This window comes from Orbicella franksi, chromosome 9, assembly GCF_964199315.1.
Source record: "Orbicella franksi chromosome 9, jaOrbFran1.1, whole genome shotgun sequence".
NCBI classification, from domain to species: Eukaryota; Metazoa; Cnidaria; class Anthozoa; order Scleractinia; family Merulinidae; genus Orbicella; species Orbicella franksi.
Genome location: NC_138153.1, coordinates 27,245,633 through 27,260,819, shown reverse-complemented (window position 1 = coordinate 27,260,819; position 15,187 = coordinate 27,245,633). Strand labels below are relative to the sequence as shown.

Here is a 15,187-nt window from a genome sequence, read left to right as displayed (position 1 = left end):
AACATTGACGAAAGTTCATTGAGGGTCCATCTTAGATACGGCCAAAGAAGAAATTCTTCGCGTGTCCCGACAATCATTGTCTGAAATTAAGGTCTGGTTAGCAAGACATCTTTGTTTTGCTAAACTATCGAGGTTGGCGACTCATCTTCATCTAAACAACTTTAGCTTATTGACAATCCTTTTTTTTAATAACCTCAGTGTCAGCTGAGATAATTTTCCTGTACATAAATAGTCTAGAAAATTGGGGTGATCTAACATCAACATAAAAAAAAACTCGGATTGTTTCACAAAGTTTGTTTTAGCTGCGAGCCTCTGGTATCAAGCACGCGTGCAAAATGTATCAACGTTCATGTAATACTACATACATTACAGCTGCAATTTACAAAGCAATCTATCTAGCCTAATCTATCTTGAGAATTCCATGTATACGTAATCTAACATTAACACAAAAAAAAGCTCAGATTGTTTCACATTGTTTTAGATGCGATTCTCTGCTAACAAGCACGCGTGTAAAATATATCCTTAACGTTCTTGTACTGAGTTAGTTCTACATCTATTATAGCTTGCAGTTTACAAAGCAATCTATCTGGACTAATCTATCTTACGACACAAGGTACAAGGTATAAAGAAGAAACAATAAAAGATCTATGACCCAGTAATATATCTCCTTAGAAAAGTTCAAGATTCTATTCTTAACGTTTTTGGCGCATTTACAGCCCTGTTCTGCGCCAAGAAAGAAATTAAGGTATTAGGGTTAGCGAGACTTTCTTCTATTAATTGAGCACGTAGGAGGAATTTCGTTTCCAACGAGTTTTACATGATGTTTTTCTATTCCAAGGGAATCACCATATTTGCAGACAACGTAATCAAAGGGGATAAAAATTCTTTTGCGTCATTCCTTGACTTATCAGACTTTCTGCATTCCATAATGATCAAATCAATAGTGTTCAATTTCATTTGCGTCGCAAAAAAGTCGAGACTATTTTATGGGCAAATATTCTGTAACTCTGAGGGATCTTGACGTTTCGTCCTGTCTCGAACGGAATTCTATTCACGCCTGGAGATGCTTATCTTTCTTACAGCTTGACGAAATTTTAAACTAAATTAGCTGAGACTCTAAGTGAATACTCCCCTAATGACAAGAGTTGACTCAAGTTTAATGAACCTTATCGCATATAATTTACCAACTACTTTAAAGTAATCATACAACTAAAATTGATTTGCCATCCTGTATCCCGGAGTCCCCCAGTAAAATTTTGTCAACTGAAAGTCTTTGACAAGATTAGCACTGAAATCATTTGAAACTATAAATTTGAAAGATTCTCGTATTTTGTCAAAAGCTTACGAGGTTTGTGTCATACGTAATTTAGCTACTTTGCCTTGACAACTAGGACATCTAGCCATAGGATTCCAACATTAGAGCATGGAACGGATCATACCCAATAACTCCCACTTTTTGCAAAATCTGGTTCATCGGATTCAGAGATTTGATTCTCTTGCTATATTCTGGTTAATCATGAGCTGTGCAAATTCATTTACAGTTCACCGGACTTCAGTGTCTCTTGGTTGCACCCAGCATGACCTTGAAATAAATGTTTACTGAAATGAAACAATTTAGTATGGGACTTTTATAGTGTTCCCTTTTGGAATATTTGCCTCCCGTATCTGAACCCGTACAAGAATATGTTAACAAATTACATACCTGTAAACTTGAAACTTGCCTTTGAACAGCACAGTTAGATTTGCTTTAAGTAAATGTAAACCCTTTTTTAAGAAAAAAAAAAACCTCTGAGAGCAAGTTTAATTAAAAAAGATTACAGCTGGTATTTTTCCGGGTCTTGACTAATCCAGATTGGGTTATAGGTTTTTCCATAAAGGAATGCAAATCATAAATCATCGAGAACAGGATTTAATTTCCTGCCTGTCGAATTCAAAACCAGTAAAGCAATATTTGACGGAATGCAAGTAAATATATGAAAGATCATATATTTGAACTGCGGAGAAAGATATGAAGACATGATGTCTTACGAACTTACAACGTGACCAGCTCCCAAGGTTGGTTTGATAGCGCAGTTGGTAGTGATTGCACCGGTATCGCAGAGCTCGTGATTTCGTATCCCGTTCAAGCCTAATCTTTTTTTCAGGCTTTAATTTCACGACTGCTTTATAAGTTCCGTGTATAACTGCTATGATCAGCCATGTCTTCATTTGACGGAATGTTATTAACAAAGAGATCTTCAGAGGTTTAGGTAGAGGACTTTAGTTACATAATTCACTGTAAATTCTATATGCAATGGTTTTAAACCTATAACGCACAAAAGAAACAATTGGACAAAACGGTTTAAGAACGGTCAAAACTGGATTGTACTCAGCTAAACCAGTTTTCTGTCGCGTCGACATGAATCTTGTTTTTGTTTCGTTTTAAGTTAATTTGTATGAAAATGTATTTACCGCAAAGTAATCTTTGTGGCAATTTTGTCCGTGGAGACCTTTTGAGGCCCTCGCCAACTTGCTCATAATGCTCATAATTAGAGAACTGTATTTTTGCAGACATGTTTTTGAACTTTTCAATTTTCTGAAATTTTAACTTCCTTCCAGAATCTTTTATTTATTTAAATTTTTTAGACAACATGAGCGTTCTTTAACATTTTTAACAATTTTTTAGTCATTTTTGTTGGTTTTCTAATGTTTTGCAAAAATCATGAAAATCAAGATGGCGGTGGTTCAGAAATAATGACATCGACTTTACGTTACACGGAGTCATCGTTTTATGTTACGGGACTAAAGGAAATATTTTTAGACGTTTTCAAATCATCCATTTTCATTGTGATTGTTTGAAAACTCTTAAAGATTCAGCGCGAGGGCCTCAAAAGCTCGCCCTCTCCTGGTCCCAGATGACCAATTCAGGTATGAATAAGGTTAAGGCCGCGTCCACACTGCAACGGAGAAATTTGAAAACGGAGATTTCACTCCGAAAACGCATCAAATGTTTTCCGTCCACACTACGCGGGAGGAATTTGAAAACGCAACAATAACATGGAGGTCATTTTGGATTTGTGGTTGAGGAAAACGTGGCTCGGGCGGGGAAATCACACTATTATCGCAATGTTATCGTTTTCGAAAAGCTCCGTTTTCAAACTGTTTTCCGTCCACACTAAAACCACGGACTTAAACGTATAGCTGACGTTTTCAAATTCCTCCGGTTTGAAGAGCGTTTCCAAAAGCTCCGTTTTCGTGACGGATTAATAGTGTGGACGGCAGGCCTAACCGTGGAATTAAAGCCGCGTTTTTATATAGTGAAACCTCCGTTTTCAAATTTCTTCGCCGTAGTTTGGACGGAGCCTTGGTGCCGGTACATGGATTGTTGAAGGAACGGCCCCTTCGTCAGTCTGGAACTCGTTATTGGTTTGACGATGGCTCTAAGTGCCATTTCCGCTGTCAATTCAGTAATAACCAATGAGAGAATTATCAGCAAGCTTGTTAATTTGTTTGATGATTTTAACGCCTCCGCTTCGTAGGAAAAAAGCCATTTTGTCTCTAAATATAGCTAAGCTGGAAACCATATGCTTAACTTCAAAATTTTGAAAGGTAAAGACCCCATCAATCTTTGTTGTTACAAGCCGTCTGCGAACTTATGACTTCTCCAAATCATTATGTTAATATTCAGTTAGCAAAATTCATTTCGTCTTGCTTTGATTTGCGCATTTTTTTCTTTCAAATCAAAGCGATAATTTGATTGCTGTATCATGACCTTTATATTTTTTCACGAAAATCATTCCTATTTTAGTTTTAGTTTACAAAAGCTTTTGCAACATTGTATGTATTTATGGTCATGCAAATAAAGCTAGTTGTTGTTGTTGTCGTCGTCGTCGTTATTGGTCTAGCTGTGAAAAGAAAAAGAAATGTCCAGTTGAGTTTTTGATGTATATCGTGATCCGGTGTTGCTTTATGATAGCTTTCCTAAAATCACTCTGATGTAACAGATTCACGGGATTATCCTCTTCAGAAAGGAGCCTCTAATACGATAATCGCAGACCAAATTCCCTAATATTAAAAACAGTTCAGTCACTTTCTTAGCATAGCAATCCAGTCAAGCTTTCCATTCCACAAGTACGGTTTCAACTGACCGTGAAATATTTATCGCCGCGTTACAGGAATTGTCTTCTTGTATACCATGGTTTCTCTAACCAGGACCCCTTAATCTTCATCTCCAGGGAACTTTTTCCTTTGTCTTGGGGACAAAGTTGTCTCACATCCCCCCCCCCCCCCCCAACCCCCAACCCCTTTCCGCTGTTTGATTTAGCGCCCTCTTAGAAACGTGACAGGCATCTTAAGAGAAGTCAAGACAAAGAATGTAGGAGTTGCGAGGAACGTGACTTGCTACCTCAGACTTATTGCCAAGGACAGCTGCCAGTCAAAAAGCAAAGCTGGTCAGTTGAAAAGGAACCTATCGCCTGATAATCATCTAATTACCGAGAATTATCAACAACAAATTTTTCAGTACATTATAGCGGAGAGAATACGTAGATGAATAATCAACCTATGGCTAAATGTTTTGACTTTTGTTGCTCTATCCTTTTTGTGCAATCATGCACCTTTTGGAAAATCGCAGGACACTACGACTAAGGGATATTGCCTTTGTTCCAGTTGATTCTTAGAATGGGCAATACGAAACTGTTTGTGTAAACAATCGATGCAGAGAATTAAAAGTTCAATCTTAGCTCTGGAAGGGCAGAAATGATTGTCACATTCTTCGACTTTGAATAGCTTTCCTGAAAGCCTATTTTGGCAAAGATTCCAAAAGTTATGCTGAAAAAGGAAAACAAATAAATCTGAAGAGAATTACTGCAAACAGTGTGCTAACTTTCAAGTCTTATTCATGTAAGGTGACCTGTTTCAGTTGATCGAGTTCTTTAGCTTCAACTGGTGCAACAGGCAGAGTTTCTTTGTGTTTGTTTCTAGCTTTCAACAGTAACATTTCAAAGTCATAAAGTTATTTCAGGCTAGCTTAGCAGAGCTCACGTCCGTCATAGATTAAACCACTAATCCTCTTTACAATCAAACCATTGATTTTCATCCAGGAGACAAAAGAGAGGAAACAGACGGACGTCTGAGGGCTCGGGAACAATAGTTTTAAAGCTTGAGTACTGTAAACAAACCGTGCTGCACACACGGAACATTGCGAGGCAAGGTAGTCCCCAGGCTCAAGAAAGCTAAATTGAAATGGTTTCGTTCTACGACATGTCTACAGAGGACAACAGCTCTGTGGCAACTTACCAAAAGAAGATCCTACAGTGACCCTCTATTAAATTAATTACTGTTAACAGGGTCACAGTTGGTGTCTAACCGCGCTGTGCAGCCGGGGAAATTCTGCAGGGAAACCGTGGAACATTCTAGTGAAAGCTATTGTACAGTACGTGTGTTATGTTGCACAAGGTCACAGTAAAACAGCGATTGTAACTGTTACAACTATGGATGACACCCGAATGTGTGACCATTCAAATATAAGCTGTTTAATATTGAATGCACCTTCATGTGATAAATTATGCTGACTGTTTGAGGCAGTACAGGGCGGTCTTAAAGTGTCCACTCTTTTGAACGCAGAGCAACTGAATGCAATTCGCTAAGTGTCTAGATGCGTAGACCTTTTTGTCTCCCCATTCTTCACTCTCTTCCCCCCGCTATTTCGTTTGCAAATAGAGCCGGAATCATTGTAAGAGTACTTGGTACTTCACTATCTCTGATGTAACAAACCTGACTAGGATTTGAAAAGAATCGATGCTTCGACTGTTATTTGGAAACTGGTGCAATTTGTCCACGCTGGTAAAATACATGCAGCTTATATAATCAATTGACCTACGTAGGAGAAGACCCAACCCAACAAATTACTCAAATAACTCCTTATGATCTGTCTTCACAGCATCCCTGTAGCTCTCTCACTTACCAATCGTCGATTTGTCCAGTGTGGAACCAATTGTGAAGGTGTCTAAAACTTGGTTGTGTCTCTCTTCAGCTTAAGAACACAGAAACGTATGCTTCAATGACGCGGGTTGCTGTACAGGTCAAAATAACTGAACTACCGAGTAGTTCTGTTTTGATTGTGATATACCACAGGATATAAAGGAGGGAATAAAGTGGGGCGACATGACGTCAGCGTGACGAAAGTTGCAAATCCAGACGTAATACTAGCTTGGACAGGATTCTTGCCAAAACGTGTTAGATTTAGAAGCAGAAACCGGTTTCAGGACCTCAGGCTCTAAGCCGAAAACAGCATTGATGTAATCGAATTTAACTATTTGGCACTAGGTCAGCTGACAGTCCCAAAGGGTACAAAAGCTACGGGCTAAAAACAAGGGGGGCGCCCTAAGGGCACTAAGATGTAAATATTGGGGCTCCCAGTATTAACGCAGGAGGCTCTTAATGGGTGTGCTAAATTCAGTTAGACATGAGCTATTTACCAGCTCACCAGTCAATAATCTGGCATATCTTACTGTAGGAAGTTAAAATACTGCTGGGCCGAAGCAGATTCTAAGAGAAAGAAGTTGAAGGTTCTGTCCTTGGAAGCTGTTGTTTGGACCAACGACAATTTATAGCATTTTTGTGAAAGTAGTTTTTAACTTTTTACTTTCACTAATTTTCACTGTGACATTACAAATTCAAACACTGACATGGGGCTTCAAGGATCGACCCCTCCTTATTACACAAGTTGTCATTTCATTATACTTAATATTGTTAAAACTGGAATTAAAGGAATCTCGACTGGAATCTCAACCAGGTTTTGTACCATAGACACATCATGACGGCTTTCTGTCTGGGTGAAACCCTAGTGTGAGACCACTCAAATTAAAGCTTTTGAGCAGCACTTTCATGTGGTACTGTTCATTGTGCTTTTGAAGGTGGTTCTAGCTTGTAAGTCTGGTCGAAACCCTATTGTGTGGCCATTCACATGAAAACAGTACATGTTGTTTGCAAACTACAAAATGACCAGTTCAATTCCTTTGTCAAATGAACTTGGGTCTTGGTAACGATAGAACTATGAAATACTATGAATCGTTCATTGCTCTGGTATCGATGTAAATGAACTTTTCCAAGTCCAAAGTCTATTTCTTTATTATATGCATTGCAACCTCTTTTCCATGTATGTAACTAACCACAACACCTATAAATGGTTTGTTAGAGATATTTGAATGCCGTGCTCTTGTCTAGGTATCAGAATGGGAGGTCTGAGACAGCGCCTATAAGTTGGACTAAAGAAGACTGAAACTTTAAACTCCTTGGCTCCGATCGATGTCCTCCTTAGTCGCGCTCAATATTTCCTCAATACGGACCTCGCGCTGGTTCAATAACACATATTTAAGTTCTTATTCATTGAAAAAAAAAATAATAATACGGTACATGTACGTAATAAAAATTCCACCGAGTTTGACTGCTGTGCCTCATGAAACCTACATTGACACCTTGCAAAACGTACAATATTGCCGTATGCGATTAAACAGTTGAAAAAGGTACATACCAGTGAAGGAGAGAAATACTTGCAAATTGAAGGATTCAGTAGTAATAGCTAGTCATGGTTTGTCAGTGTAAGCCGTATGAGCCGAGCAATTTTGATCGGCATCTATCTCTACAGAGACCCCTGTTCAGTTTAGTACCTGGAAGAGCCCGGTTCACGGCGAACTAAGTGGAAGCCGTGCGCGCGATATAATTTTGTAGCTTTACTAAGTCGATTATTTATATAATGACACCGTTGAATTCATAACTTGCCATATCCTGCGGAAAAACTAATCGCATCACTCGAACAGGACGGCTAACGCCAACCAGCCTATGAAATAATAATCTCGACCGCGACTGGCATTTTCTTGCAAACGGCATTTAATGCTTTGTCGCGTTGATAAGCCTTACTACTGTATCAAACCCAAATAACATGTTTTTTGCTTGTTTGCTTGTTTCCGGCTAATCGCATAAAGGCGAGGGCGGATCCTCTTTCAATTGAGTCATTCGGTGATCTGTTCAAGAAGATTCTAAACCGATTTAGCCCACTCAGGGCAACGTGTGCTTTCATTGGCGGTAGTCGGCCAAAAATGTTTAACTCTTCCTTCCAGGTGTAATCGTCATCCTACTTCTCCTTACAATGCCAATACTTGATGAAATGGAATAGTAACGAGAATGCAGTAAATAATCAATCGTATTGCCTTGATGTATCAAAAAATTATCGTAACTAACTTTAAACTTTTGAAAGCTTCCCAGAGGCCATGTGCGGTGTGCAGCTTGAATTGGCAAGAAGAAGCAAGGTGAAAATATAAGTCCAGAGGATGAACTTCACTGTTAAAATAAAGTTATACTGCTTATTGAGTATCACGAACTTACCAAATGCAAGGCCAGTTACCAGCAAGGAGCATTAATCTCTCAGTTTGAGGTAAACTCGTTTTTAGCAGTTTTCTCCGTTATCCCGGCCGTGATCTAAATGCTGACCACAGTTAGAAACCTGTCCCTAAAGGGCGGAAACCTTTGATAGCATGTTCAAAGCGATAAATCCTCTTAATTTGAAAGACCTATACTCCGGAACTGAGCACTGCAGTTATATGTAACAAAATCTTAAGTACTTTGTTGTCTATTTATGCGATATCTTTATGTTCAATATTTTTATGGGCATAAGAAGCTCATTGGCAGATGATAATCTGATCTCTATCGACGCAGCTCCAATCACGACATTAAGTGCTGCGGAACACAGGTTTGCAGTTAACAAGATCACGCTTCTCTTAATGTCCCTTGATAGGCTGAACTACCAAAATAGCCTCTTTTCCCTGAATAGAATAATATACCAAACGTGCACCGTTTGATAACTGCTCGTGTGTGCAAAGGTCACGTTAAATACAATGTTATAACGATTTATCTCAATGGTTTTCTGCCTTGGCAATACCGATAACAAGCCGGCTGGGTTTAGCGGGGGGCACAGAATCAAGGGCCTGAGAAATTACTTGAAAACAGTTTAAAATGGTTGAGAAACTGTATAGGGTGTGGCAAAAGATTTCTGAAAGTTAGCTCATTTTTTAAACAATTTTTCAAACCGCCGAATAAAGAAATGCAAAGAAATTGACACAGTGAAGAACAACATGGAGCTGTAGCTTCCACATAAAGAAACTGAAACGAATCTAATAAATGACTATTGCAAAGCAATAATAAAGTTATCATGCGACATATTAAAATAGGACATATGGAGGAAAAGCAACATGAATGTAGCTATTTTCATATTCTTAGCTCTTTGTAGACAAAGTGCTCCGCTTAGCCGGCAGTACTTTCGGATATATTGGAGAAGAAAATTAACCTCTCTTTTTTACAATCTAATTTGGACCACCCAACAAAAAAACACAACTTAACATTGCGAATTGCTTTGTTTAAAACCTAAGATGAAAACACAGCCATTTCTAATAGACAACTGTCTTAAACGGTGATTAAACAAAGCAAACTAAACCACATTACATTTGAGAAAACACGGAAGACTTCAAGAGATCCCTTATACCAGATGTAGTGCCGTCATTTTGTTGCCTTTGTTGTGGATTTTGGCTAACACAGATGGAAGGATTCTCGATCAAAGCTTGAATATACTGCTATGGTAACGAGTAAGTCGAAATGCTAGCTAAGCCACACAGAACAAACCCACACATGTCAGAAGAAAAGAAAACATAAATGATTTCACGACTTCCTTTCGAGTACATTACACGTTGGCCATTTTGTTTCCGTCGCTGTAGAAATAACTCTCCGTTTTTGAATGAAACAAATAAAATCAGTCCAGGTCAAAACGGATTCTTTTAACTGCTAAGGCCAGCAATTTTTCTTAATTACAAATCACATAACAAAGAAAATATCCCACGACTTTTTTGTTTTGATCAACCTTATCTTGATTTGTTTCCCTCACTTTGGTTTCGTTCGTGTTGGAATGCTTTGTTTTTATCTCGGGAGACTCTATACTCATACTGCGAAATAGTTTATGCTTAAAGATTTGAACGTATAAACTCAAAATGAAGCTTCACGCACAGAGAACAAACTATAATATCCGTTGCAAGTAAAGGCTATTTTGGTTCCTCGTCTCTTCCTTCGCCGTTGCAGTTTCTCACTCTCTTTTGGCTGCCGCCCAGACTATCTAATTATTGCATTTTGGCTTCATATAGATCGCTGTGTTTTCTCTTCTAGCGTTTTCGCATACTTCACTGATATTTTTGTGGACTGCATCAGACGCAGGAAGCTCGGTGATTTCGAACCATCGAGCCATGAAGATGTAATAAACCCATGATGTTTAACAAGTAAAACTAAGCACAGCCGATCTATTTAAATCAGTAAAAGACTGCTCGCAATGTTTTCCGGCGAGTCATTTCCTTGTCCTTCTTAGCTTACTGATGGAAGTCTTAGTGGAAGTCAGCTCTGCGCTACAGTACTAAGTTTAGCTGACTGAAAAAACTATGGCACTGATGAACTTAACATTGTTTAGAAACATATATTTGTATCAGCGAGCTCTCAATGATGATAACTGAACAGTGCTTTGAAATCAGTGTTAGGTAAAATACGCCTAGAACTGTGTCAAACAGTCGAGTTTTTTATTCCTTCCCTGCCTTCGGATAACATACCATAAACCTGCCAAAAAATTTATAAACATAAACAGGCGCCGACGGGTAAAAAAAATAGGCTTAACAGAAAGTGTCCACCCGGTGGAGAAGACAATTTGTTCCGTCACTTGTTAAGTCTAAGAGGACAAATGTCACCCGAGATCACCAAATAGCATAAGTTTAACATTTTAGTTCTACGATTAAGTAAACTGTCTTTTCAGGTAACAACTGTAACCTGCTGTCCGCTGAATACACAGATTTCAGAGAGTCTGAACTAGCTTGTACCTTTTGACCCCATTTTGCGTGTCCGCTCACAAAAGCGGTCATGCACTTGTACGTTTGTTTTGTTCCATTCTCAATTTCGTAGTCTAACGAACAAGAGTACACTCGAATACATATCCCTCGATTACAACTCATAGCCATCAGCAGGGTGGAACGAAGCAGTATATATTCAAAGCAAATATTTGGTTTGAATTTCGTCAAATAACGATTTTTACAGCTTTGCGCATTCGATGATTTTTTTGTTCGCTGTACAGACGTTCGTGGACTCGTCATAGACTCACGAAAGAGCAATTAACGCATTTATAGATCTGGAGTAAACTGTCCAACCAGCGAGTGTCGTGTGTCGCTGCTAAGTTTCGATTCGAATCAGTTGGATAGGAGGGAGGATAACTCGGGAGGTTACGCTCGCTTAAGAAAGGCCAAGATGCACACTGAATGGTTCAAACATTGTTTACAAGTGCCTTAATTAATAAGTTAGACACCAACATTTGGGAAACAATCGAGCCTTTTAATATCAATAGGAGTCATACTGTGATAATTGACGATATCCACTGATATTACGACAAGTTTATAGCTCTACTGTAGAGAAAAGGTTCCAAGAGCCAAAAGCTGACTCGAACGTTTTTAGAAAGGTGGCAATAACTACAAGTTGGAGATACCTATATGGAAAATTCAAATATGAAGGCATATGGACAGCAGTAGTAGTGGTAAAAAGGCTGGGAGTCTCATTAGTCCTAACAAGTCCCGGAACAAATATGATTGCATTTTTATCCAAAATGAATCTTGCATGTAACTATTTCAGATCCGAATGCGAATTAGTCACAGTTGATTTACTTTGGAAACCACGAGAATCTTGAATTAAAAATGCGCTCTGCGACGGGAACGGTATGCAGCAGTGCAGTTAGCGGCACTCAAACGTTTTTTGGACTGTAAGTCAAATTAAAAAAAGGATATGCTTTTCTTGGGAATTTAGGCTATACAAATCATCTTTCAATACGTATGTAACACATCGACGAGCAAAAGATATGAGTGTAAGTACTTGTTTAGATGAAAATTGAGATTGTCAGGCAGTAATTTGCGCAAGTTTCTGTTAAGAGTTTTTCACACAACATAAGCTCTAAAAATCAGAGGAACAGAACAAAGGAATGCAAGCCAAGTGATATGTAACGAGTACAGCCTCCGGAGCTTAGATGATTTTCCTTATGGCACGAAAAATTACGTCTTAAAAAAATGTTTATCACCAAAACCCACACTGATAGTCATTCATTCACCATAAAACAGCAGCTTAAATTATTTACAGTAAGATCATTTGATGCTTGTTGTGGTTGCTGCGAGATTTAGTAATCGTGGTATGAAATTCTTTTTTGGTACATTTTCCCAGACTTGGTACTCACAAAATCGTAAGTCTAACGCCGAATCCCTGATTTGTGATTACTTTTATGCAAGCCATGGATTAAATGCTCTTACCCTTTTATAAATTCCTCCGAGCGTTTGTTGCAAATCTCTACTAGCAGCTACGAACAACCAGGCTTCAGCTGACGGAGAATTTCGAAAGAAAGAATCCAAAACTCTCCCAGGCTGGTGTGTCCCAATCCAGCCGTAACTAAATCTGCAATTTAGGAATAACTCCAGATACCCCTGAGAGCGCTTCCGCCAATTAGAAAAGAGGTATATGGCTATCACTATTTCAAACTCTCAATCGCTAGCATTAGCTAAAACTGATTTGTCACTGTTGAAAGCTTGATAAAAATCTACCTCTCGCGATGATGGTCAGTTGGGCAGTTTTAGAATTTAAACGTTTTTTTCTTGCCTGTTCTATGCTCGTTCCAGTAGATCGACGTGTTTTTCAACGAACTTGATTGAAAATCAAATGACCTATTAGCATGCTTAGAGGTCAGACAAACAACAATGTCCGTTCCGAAATCGGATTATCCCTTTCGAGGTATCGACTACAGTAATATTTTCTGTCCCAACAGGTACAGGGTCGTAAAACTGGTTTCGTGAAGTGTTTTCAGCGAAGCTCTTTTGGTTACAACTGGCCCGAGATTGGTTGTCGGAGTGAGATGTTTCGTCTACAGTTGCAGATCAATATTGAAAGCCTTACTGGCAAAGAAATGTAATTTCTTACATAGTATATCTCAACGACGACAGCAAAGGAAAAATGCTAAGAATTTTTTCAACAAATATTTCAGTTTTTATTCAGTGTGAAAATGAACAAAATATTTTCCACCCAGCCCTCCCTCATTACCTGCTGGGTCGGTCCAACTTGCGAGCCTTGAATACAATGTACTGCATTCAACGAAAGGTGAATGCTAATATGACTATCTGTTTAATTAATCCCAAAATCAAAATCTTAGTAACTATTTTCTCTTGCCTATACTGAATGCTCTACAATTCTTTTATCGATACAACTGAGAATTTGGCGGAAATCAAGACATTGTTTCTTTTGCCAATGATTCTCTTAATTCTCACCACCTATCCGCTTAAAAATAGCTTGATTTGTCAGGAGAAAGCCGATGTTAATCATAGCCGTGACCTCATCTATTCGATCACCGTGATGTCAACCGTTTGAAACTTACCATAGTTTGTTTTTCTTCCGTAATCAGCGCTGTATTTCTCAACACTAAGCTATGAAGCTATGAACTTCCTTAACGATATTCAAAAGTTGCTGACTCAGTTGAATATATATGCGAAAGTGTTTATAGATGCCAAACTGTGAGGACTATTTCTATCGTGGCTTAGTGCACAACAAAGACGATGTAATTCGCGGTTTAAGCAAGATGTAATACGTCAATTTGTTCAAAAGTTGCTGACTTAGTCGGAATATGCGAAAGTGTTGGATGCCAAACTGTGAGGACTATTTCTATTGTTGTGGTTTAGTGTACGACAAACATGATGTAATTCGCAGTTTAAGCTAGTTGTAATACGTCGATTTATTGACCGCACTAATGTTGTTTTTCCGTTTTTCCGTCTCGAAATTCTCAAGTCTGTTAACACATGTGACAGCGAGTCAGGCTGTGGAACACCAAATTTAAGGCAAAAACGAGTTCAAGACGAAATAAGTCTATACTCACTAAACACCGAGACAAAAAAATGCCGACATTTACATAAAAACTTCACACAGTCGGTGATGAACAAATCTTAAAAGAACCATTTGTTAGCACAATATGCGGAAGTATACACGATCGTTGCCAAGTAATAACGATCATCAGAGTTTTTTTTGGCAGGGTAAACAATGGAATGGTGCAATCTCCGTTCTGTAAATGCGTTATCTGATAATGTTAAATTTCCGTATCTCTGCCCGTAAGGTCGTAATTTCGGTGCTAAAAATAAAATACCTAAACAGAACTCGGTTAGTTCATGATCCAATTGTTAAAGAATTTTACAATTTTCCGTGGCATACGGTAGCTTTGCGATTTGTACTAAGTAGAGGTTTTTCTAGATATTTAATTAAATTTAAAACAAGGCATTATAATTCTTTATGTTTTTTTCCCATGAGTAGACAATGTCCTCAAAGAGCAGTCTTTTTTCTCAGCTAGTCGTGTTACCAACAATGACCCCAGACAAATTAAAGATCAAGAAACTGCGGTTCAAGAATTGAAGTTAAGATCGGCTGGGAAGTATCGTTTACCAAAACAAAAGTGTAATAAATGAATAAATGAAAATTCTCAAAATTCTCCGCTTCGGAGATTTTTGCTTTCACCATTTCATTTGAACTGTGTTTGAATACAATTACAATGTTTAAAGAGGAAGCCACATCGGTTTTAGCTGGTTTTGATGTGGGTCCTCTCAGTCCTGGTCGAATTTGTATTTGGAGAACTTGTTAACATCAATAACACTGATAGTTGCATCCAGTCGATTATTCTCGTAAACCTGAACAATTCACGAAGTTTTCGGCCTTTCCGAGTTTTAGTAGAACGAATTGCATGTTCCACACACGAGCACGACTGGGCGTGAGTGGAACGCGCTTGTCAGCATCTTTTTCTCGCGCTTCTCCCATGTTAGGTAACGGTTGCAGTCGGTCAGAGAATCAAAATAGGTTAAGAGAAGGTTTTACTGAGTAATTTCTATGTTACAAGATCATCAAAAGAGAAAAACAAAGAACTGTTGTACCCAGGGTCCCTTGCTCCTTTAGAAGAGAGGCTCTTGGTGAGAGATTGAAAAGACTAAGGTACTTGTCGTGTCTGTACATTGGTTTATCCCTTAAACTTAATCTGTCTAACCTTTGCAATGACCTGTTGTGGATCGAACGATTTCATCTGATTGGCCTTCCGTTTCTCTTTACCCAAATGAAAAAAGCGAGATGC

The 15,187-nt window shown here is 38.6% G+C and overlaps 1 protein-coding gene across 1 annotated transcript in view; it reads left to right on the top strand.

The window, feature by feature from the left end:
* LOC145497159 (uncharacterized) overlaps positions 1-15,187 on the top strand; it is a 171,838-nt gene that overhangs the window by 82,247 nt on the left and 74,404 nt on the right. The window lies entirely within an intron of this gene.